The sequence below is a fragment of the Sinocyclocheilus rhinocerous genome, unplaced genomic scaffold, assembly GCF_001515625.1.
Source record: "Sinocyclocheilus rhinocerous isolate Xijiao unplaced genomic scaffold, SAMN03320098_v1.1 scaffold283, whole genome shotgun sequence".
NCBI lineage: Eukaryota > Metazoa > Chordata > Actinopteri > Cypriniformes > Cyprinidae > Sinocyclocheilus > Sinocyclocheilus rhinocerous.
This window is the reverse complement of record NW_015627233.1, coordinates 245173-254208: the sequence shown is the minus strand read 5'-3', so window position 1 is coordinate 254208 and position 9036 is coordinate 245173.

Below are 9036 nucleotides of genomic sequence, written 5' to 3'. Positions count from 1 at the left end.
TATGGAAAGAGAAAAATCGTATTGCTTATATTTGTTATTCTTATACAAATTATGATATTTTTAACTTATATATGTTAAAAATCTACTTATTTATTGGACTATATAAATGTACTATATATAATTATTTATTTATTTGTGTGTGTGTGTGTGTGTTTGTGTGTGTGTATAAAAAGCTTAATGTTTATATTTATTTGTTTATTTATTAGTATATTTATTTATTAAATTACAAATTATATATTTATTTATTTATTTATAAATAAATACAAACACTGTATTTATTCATTTAACATATAAAGCTATTTTTTCCCCTTCCCTTTTCCTTTGATTTCATAATGCACATATCGGGAGTTCATGTAATTGATTAACAAATATATGCAGAGTAATTAAAAATACTACATGAAAATACCATGTTCAGTAGATATTGTGCAAATTCAGAGTTTTCTTTATTAGGGATTCTTTAATAATAATAACAACAACAACAATAGGAATCTTACAATTGTTATTTAATTCTTTTTATTCATATAGCATGCATTTGTCTTGCATATTTGCCATTTTCCAAAGTGATGTGATTAGCATGAACACTCGGCACTCAAAGTTCAGCCAGTACTGACTGCCGTACTCTTACCCTCTTTAGGGCACTCGTGTTAAAACTGTGAATGACACGCATTTGTGAGTGACGGCCACTTGTCTAACAGCTAAAGCTATTCTCTTATCGGCCGTCTGCAGATATATGTGCTCAGTATTTCCAGACTTTGCCAAAAGCTCACGTACAGTCAGTCGAGTCACTCTAAATGTCAACACAAGTTCAAGTAATTCCAAGTAAGACATTCTTTGATTATTTTCCAGGAACAGCATTCCTGTTAACCAAGTTAATTGACCATTAAAGAGACAAGGAATTTAGACTGCCTGTCTTTGTTTATCTGTCTCTCTATCTTGCTTATCTGGCCTCAGGAAAAGAGCATTTTAGATGAGAAATTTCAGTATATCATAGTGCTATATAGTGTTGAACTACAGTAGATTTAAGAGACCCCGTATCGCTATTAGCCCCTCGAGCACGGCACTTGACTTAAGTTGCTCCGTGTGGACAGGATAAACAAACATCAGCTAGATGATCAAAATAAAACTATCTCAGCAAAAGCAGAGACTTATTAACTTGATCTCATTTTAAAGGCTCCAAAAGCCAGTGTTTATCAGGAGAGGCCCTGCATTCCAGTCCTGTGATCCAGTGACAATTATAACTGCTTCGCTGGAAAGTAAACACTAGCATCTGTGATCAGCTGTATTGAAGTTTAATAAAAGCCCACTAGATTTGCCTTTAATTCAATTTCAAAAGACTATACAATGATCCTCTGTACTGGTTGTATAGTGAAAATAAAACATCAAAGCACATTTATATTCCTGTGAACGTATGTTACAGTTCATCAAATTATTGTTTGACTTTGACCGACTGTTTTCAGTTCGCTGATTTGCATGGAAACAAATTTGATGAAAGTGGTATTTCAGTGCAGGATGCAAATGTGCTTTTGGCGTTCTTTCTAGACGGCTCATCCTCTGTGTCCTTCAAGTTTGATGTTTTTCATTCTCTTTCGCTATTTTCTGATGTAAACTGCATGCGATGTCTAGGAAATCTTAATATTTTAATATTAAAGCTAATATTTTGATACTATTTTACTCAAGTAGCTGTGATAATTCCGTCTGTGGGCTGTTAAACTTGATTTAATTGATTAAAAGCCTTTTTCTTACCCGTTAAATGGCAGCCGAAGGAGGAAGCAGTCCTTTCAGATAAAAGGTAAAGTGTGAAGCAGCAGGAGAGTGTTGGATGTAGACACACAGGCTCTCAGGACACGCTACAAAGTTTATAGGAGGAACTGAAAGGGGTGGGGAAAACAAACGGGAGGGCGGTAGATGCAAAGGGAGCGCATCCCCATCTCAAGATCACAGGACGGCCTGTTTGGATCTGCTCCTCCATCCAGTGTTTGTTGTGATGACACACGACTGATGAAGGAAGTCAATGCTGGATCATTATTCTTCCAAACTCTAGTTTATAGTAAATAGGAAGTGATAGAGCAGGATTGTTAGATTTTGCAATGAAACAAAAATGCATATGTAAAATAACAACAGAATGAATACAAATATGACTGTCAGTGTTACAAAGTAATTTTCCCACTCACAGTCTATAAAAACATAAATATTATTTTATTTAACCAAATATGTTTTCCCCCAAAAAAGGCAAGCAAGAAGTGAAAAATGCTTACTTTTCTATAAAAGCAATAAATGTAAATATGAAATAAATATTATGTATGTATTTATTCGTATATTTTTATAAACACTAAGCTTTTTTCCTGTAATATCAAAATGCATTATTTTTGGAAGAGAAAATCTTATGGTTGTTATTATTTGCTAACATTGTTATTAAATTATTATAATTATGTTTTATTAACAAAGCTCTAAGAAGTGATTTTAATGTATTTATTAATTTAATAATCAGTTTATTTGTTTACTTTTGTATTTATTAGCTATTCACTATTAAAGATATTTTAAAACGGACATCACTAAAATATGAATAATCAATTAATAAATTATTTAGTGAATCAGTAACTGTGCCTAATTTATAAAGCCATCCTGAATTAAATATCTTAATTTATATTTTGTCGATTTATAAAAATGTAATGGCATTTTAGGCCTATTTAGTGGTCATATCAGATATATAATATGAATATATTTAATCAAAATACTAACAGATTTACAAGAGAAAAATATGTAGAAATATTGGTTTTCATTAACAATGTGAATGTTATTAATGTCACAGGAGTATAATTGTGTATGTATGTGTTCTTATAACATATGAATGTAAAGAAAGTTTCTCATCTATGTAAGTAGTAATGTTTTTGTCACATTTACTGTGTGCTTCAATACATGCTGTAGGTTTGCATAAGTGATTTTATGCAAATCATCTGGGACTCATGTGCCGATTTCAACAGCAAAAATCATTTAAAAATTATTTTTAGGAAATGATGTAGGATTTAAATGTAGGTATTTTTGCAAATAATTACAGAGAAAGAGCAAGAAACTCATTGATTGTTCATGGAATTTTGAAGTAGAAAGTGTGAAATAGTATTTTCTTGTAAAACGTACCTTGGTAATCTTTATTTATAACTTCAAAAAAATCTTTTTTTTTACAGAGTTGTTGTATGAGATATGAAACAAAGACTGGTAATGCTGAAAAAAACAAAACAGGCCCGTGCAGAGACTCCTTTGTGTTAAGGAGCTTTACAGGCTTTGGAAAACCTAAATCAAGCACGGGGTAAACATTTGAAAAGCACACCGCTCTTATCTAACAGCCAAGGATGCGTAGAGGAATGCGCGCTAGTTGTGTTTTCTCTGGACTGGACTCTGCTGGCTTTGGCGTGCCTCCACGTCTCCTGTTGTGTGCGGTTCCACAGCGTAAGCCCCGGTAGCACTGCCGCCTCTTCTACAATGAAAGAACAGTAATGAACAAGAAGGTGACAGTGCACTGATGTGTCATCACAGATGCATGAATTAAGCTTTGGATGAGGCCGGGTTTTATCCCGTCCTGCGTGACGCACTATAAACCCCGAAACACATTTACTAGAGTATTTATCAATCACTCTCTGTGGATTTACTTGCCTCTTGGTATAAATTTAGGAAATGCTTGGCAGTTACACACTGTTTGAGAAGGGAACAGGGCTCGGGATGCGCAAGCGATCATGTGGTAGTTTTATTCGTTGTTTGTTTTGGCTCTCCATTTTCAAAGCTTCATTTGTTTCCTCACAGCTGCAGAGAGAAAATTGTGTCAGTCGACAGTGAAGATGCAGAGGACCGTGCTGTCAACACCTCTTGGTTATGGCAGATGGATGGCTCTGAACAGAAATGTCAGGTCAGGGAAGGTGCAGCTTTTCCACAGGATAAGGAACGGAGCCCGCGTGTCTGACACGTAGCAATGGCATTCTGTAAAGGTGGCGGCTGCTGCAGAGTGGCAGAAGAGGCCAAATGATTAAGTTGTTTACGTGGGTTATTTATGCAGGGATTCACAGCTTTGGTCGGGAAGCATTTTATAAAAATGCTGAAATGCCGATTTATTAGACCTTTGCTGGCATGCATGCGAAATCTAAGTTTCAGACTAATGCTTTTCAACTTGCTTCAGATGTTTTTTTTTTATTTATAAAATTAATCAGAAATGTCCTTGTGTTGGCTGTAACAAAAATAGTGTATGTAATTAGTAATTATTTATTTTATTTATCCTTTTTTAATATATACTATATATATACTTTTAATATAGACTGTATACTATACATTACTTGGTCATGGTGGGTATAATGTTTTTTGAAAAATTAATACTTTTATTCGGCAATGACCCGTTAAACTTTCTATTCAAAAAACATTATCATGTTAAGCAGCACGAAAATATTAAACAGCACAACTATTTCAACATTGATAATAATAAAAATAAATGTTTTTTTTTTTTTTTTAAGGATCATATCATGTGACACTAAAGACTGGGTGTTTTATGATGACTGAAAATTCAGCTTTGCATCACAGGATAAAATAACATTTTAAAATGTATTAAAATAGAAAACAGTTATATTAAATTGTAATAATATTTCAACATGGTCCTGCATTTTGATCAAATAAATGCAGCCTTGATTAGCACAAGATATTTCTTTCAAAAATATAAACTTTTGAATGGTAGTGTATAATATAATACTTTATATAATAATACTATTTAATGTTTTCTTAATTTCATTACATTGTTGTTATTTTCTGTTTTACAGTTTAAATTCCCTTATTTACTATTTCTTGGAAATAGGGCCAATTTAAGGGTTCAAATGTAGCCATAAACTGCATCCATGCAACACAATTCATAACAAGAACATTTTTGCAATTTTAAAGGTTTCTAAAAAGGGTTTCTTAAAATGTAATAATTTCATCCTTTCGCCAGCCATTAATTAAATGCGTAAACCCAACTGTAGTTGACACAAACCTGATTATTTTCGCTACAAGTTAGCCTGGGTCATTTTTCTACACAGTGCTATACCTAGTTATGTTTATGGATTTAAAGGATGCGGGCATGTCATGCAACCTGTCCATGTTGGCATTTGCTTATTTCAGCTTGCTTCCTGCAGGTTAAAGTTGATGTTTAGCCAAAACAGAGGCACAGCCTTTGTCATCATCAGCATCACAAGATATGAGAAACACGTTCTTGTCCCTTTTAAAATGTTGATGAGCCTATTTACTTTGCATCCCTATACATAATTATATGGTTTATTTGTTTCATTTGGCATTGTTTTTCCCTGCCGTTTCATCTTGTTGTGGTACTAGAAATGAATTCTTCTATCCTGGCTGAAATTGGAAATAGATGAGGCCGTGATATGCGATGAACATGCAGAATATCTACCTATTGGTGAGTTATTAGCAAGGGTTTCAGGAACACTCGCACACAAGCAGACAGATTAACACACCTATCAACTGAAGACAGATGCTTCCCTCAGCTCTGTAAATTAAAAAGCTCTCCGGAGGGATTTGGAGCGATGGGCTGTGGAGAATGCCTTGAGCTATTTTTATACACACACATTCGAATCTGCCCTAATATGGGAACCGAGACACATCGGCTGGACACAGTATTTCTGTAATCAAGAAGAAGAAATAAGCTTCAGCATTTCTTCATTATTACATTGCTCATTGCTTACTTTTAATCAGTTTCAGTGAGAAGGATCTGCCAGTCATGGTCATGCTAGGGATTTTCTTGTTGGATATTGGCAATGAGGGTCTCCCAGAATAAACTTCCTTTGTTCCCACAAATCCTCAGCAGCACTCGAAATAAAACTTGCACAGCGATCTTTGCATGGTTGTGGTGGGCTGATCCTAGGAGAATCCCCCTAACCAAACTTTCGCTGCAGTCCCACAGCTCTGCAAACACTCCTGCTATTACGTGTTAAAGCAGGTGTGAGGGATTTTCAAACATTTGCAGAAGGATGACAAAACTTGCGTTAAACATGTTTAGAAAATGACCTCACGGGGGCCCGATTACAGCAGATTCCAAAAAAGGCTGTGCTGGTGGTACATTGTTGTTTGTTACATCAAAATGCGTTTAGTTTTTCTTTTCGTGATTCTAGGATGGCCTCAGATGACACATCCGCCAGTCAAAAAGCAGGGGTGGAAGACACTTCATAGTATATCCCAGTCATGTGCCGCCCATAAAACATGTTTTCCCAGACCTCATGAATTTAAGCAGCATTGTGGAATGAGTGTCATGCTGTATGTATTGTCGTTGGCTCAGAGAAAATCCACATTAGTAATCCATTGATACTCAGTCTGGACAGTGCTGTCGTCGTCCTGTCTTGGATTGGTGAGAAGTGGCAGCAGACCAATTACTCCATCTAATTAATTCTGATGAATTATAAAATGTATGTTTTAATCATTTTAGTTATATATACATTTATATGTGTGTGTGTGTATTTTTAAGCACAACATAATAGTAATAATAAGAAAATTAATAAAAAGAAGAAATGTTTCTATGGCATATTAGCATCGTTTCTGACACTGATGACTGGAGGCATCAATTACATTTTAAAATATATTTAAATATAAATACTTTGTTTTAAATTGTAATAATATTTTACAACATTTTTACTGCATTTTTATTAAAAACAGTCCTGGTTAGCATGAGAGGCTTGTTTCAAAACATTAAAAAATCTTATATAAAATATGTTGAAGTCAACATGAAACAGCATTCACACCCTATTTTACTATCATAATGCAACATGTTTATAAAAAAAAGTAGGGTGTAGGTTCTTGATTTTGTCCATCAGAAACTGATTGGACTATTCCACTTCTGAATCACTTGGCTAATGGTTAATATTATTTTTTCCATAGGTGACATCAGCTAAAAAAGGAAAAACACTGTATTAAAAAGTAAATAGGGTCAATTCTTATTGACTTATAAATGAAGTCACACTCAGCTTGCTATATGCATCTATATGCATAAATCTTACCTGTAATTGACATCAAATAACCTCTACTTATAGCACTATTGGGGTCCCAAATACCAAGTGAATAATACATCATAACTCTAACTCTAATATTCATGCTGTGCTCTTTTGAACTGACCGTGTGATATTTTAAGCCTGGCGAGGAGACAACTTGGACAAAGACAGTGGAAAAACATTTCTGCTATTTATAAGGTCTGATTAAAGGGTCAGAGCTTTCTCATGTGATAAATACATAATCGAGTACATCTACTGTAGTTCATTGTCACATCACAGGGTCAATCGCAGGGGGTTTGTGGATTTAAGAGCGGCCCCTTCACAACAGGACCTGTAGCTTAATTAGACACATCACTGAAAGTCCTCTCGTTTGAGAACTGAGCAGACATCATGGTCCTCCTGCCGCATGGATGTTTTGCATGCCGCATGCATGCATTAACTCACAAAAGGCAAATGATCAACACCACTATCTCTAGTTTATTCAAAATGAAGGGAGCCCTGGTCCTCAGTAAATGTCAGGTTGTTTTTATAGGTTATATAAGCAAAGCTCTTGTGTAAACATGCAGCGTTTTGGAATCGTTAATGTTCTGTAACATGGAACATGCATGAATATTCTTAAAGGGATAGTTCACCCAAATGAAAATTCTGTCATTATTTACTCACCCTCATGTGGTACAAAATAAGTAAAGTGTAAAACGTGGATTAAATAGATAGTATTTCTAAATTATCGGCATTCTGGAAGAGACTAGGAATCTGTATTTACTTTTAAAAAGTATATATTTGGTGGGACACAGAAAAGAGCATAGTAACTAGCATGCATGTGTTGTGTTCAATTCAGCAGGTTTTCACAAGAAATGTACTAACAAGGACTTATGGAAAGGTACTCTTTAGCATACCACTATTACAAGGAGTCCAAATGTGAGAAATTATACTTTAAATATAGATAAATATGTCTTATCATGCATAAAATGTTTATATAAGGTACACATAATTCATCTCTGACATTATTTAGAGCAAAGGTTTTGTGAAGCATCACCTCCTAGAGGGGAAGCCAGGTAAAACTTACAAAACATGAATGAATAACATGATGTTGACTACATTAATTGTCATTACTTGTGATTTCTGTTTGTTTTTACAAACCTAGGAACAAGTTGAAATTATTTTTGGGCATTATGTGACAGATGATCAGTGTTGGGGAGTAACTAGTTACGCCTTTTTACCTTGCTCTGTTCACAGCGACTCATTTTGGGGCATGTCCCTTTAAATGCTAATGAGCTCTGCTCACCCGCCCCTTTCTTATGTGGAAGAGCAAAGGCAATTTGCAAATAATCATAAAAAATATAAAGTGTCAGACTTACTACTTCTGGAGGTGCAGCTGGCTCACGAACAATGGGTACTGATCTATCCTTGAGTTTGAACTTTTTAACAAAACCTGCCTTGAATTGTCCCTCGACTATTTAGGATTTTGGGGGATTTAAAAAGGGAGTGAATGGATTTTTATCATTGTAGGGTGGTTGTGTCCACACACGGCTAAGATACATTTATATGCAAACACCATGTAAAAGTGAATTTTGCATCCAATGTCTACTTTAAAATTGAAATAAAATCTTAATTCAAGTGAAGGATTTCGAAATTGTGACAGTAATCAGTGTTGAGTACTACTGTAAGGTTTACCATGCATGGTTTACATGTTTGAAAATGATAAACAGTTGAAAACATTAGAAATTTAGAAAAGTAATCAAATGTAATCAGTTACATTACTTTAATAAAGTAATTGAAAAGTTACACTACTTATTACATTTTAAGTAGGGTAACTTGTAATCTGTAACCTATTACATTTCCAAAGTAACCTTCCCAACACTACAAGTGTATGCACTACTTGCTTTATGCAAGCACTATATAGGATAAATCACTATACAGGATTTACCCTATTATACTTTATCGACACGAATTGATAGGTGAAACAACAAACAGCCACCCACAAATAGTCTATATACAAAGCATCAGGCTGTCTTTGAGTTCACATGAACAA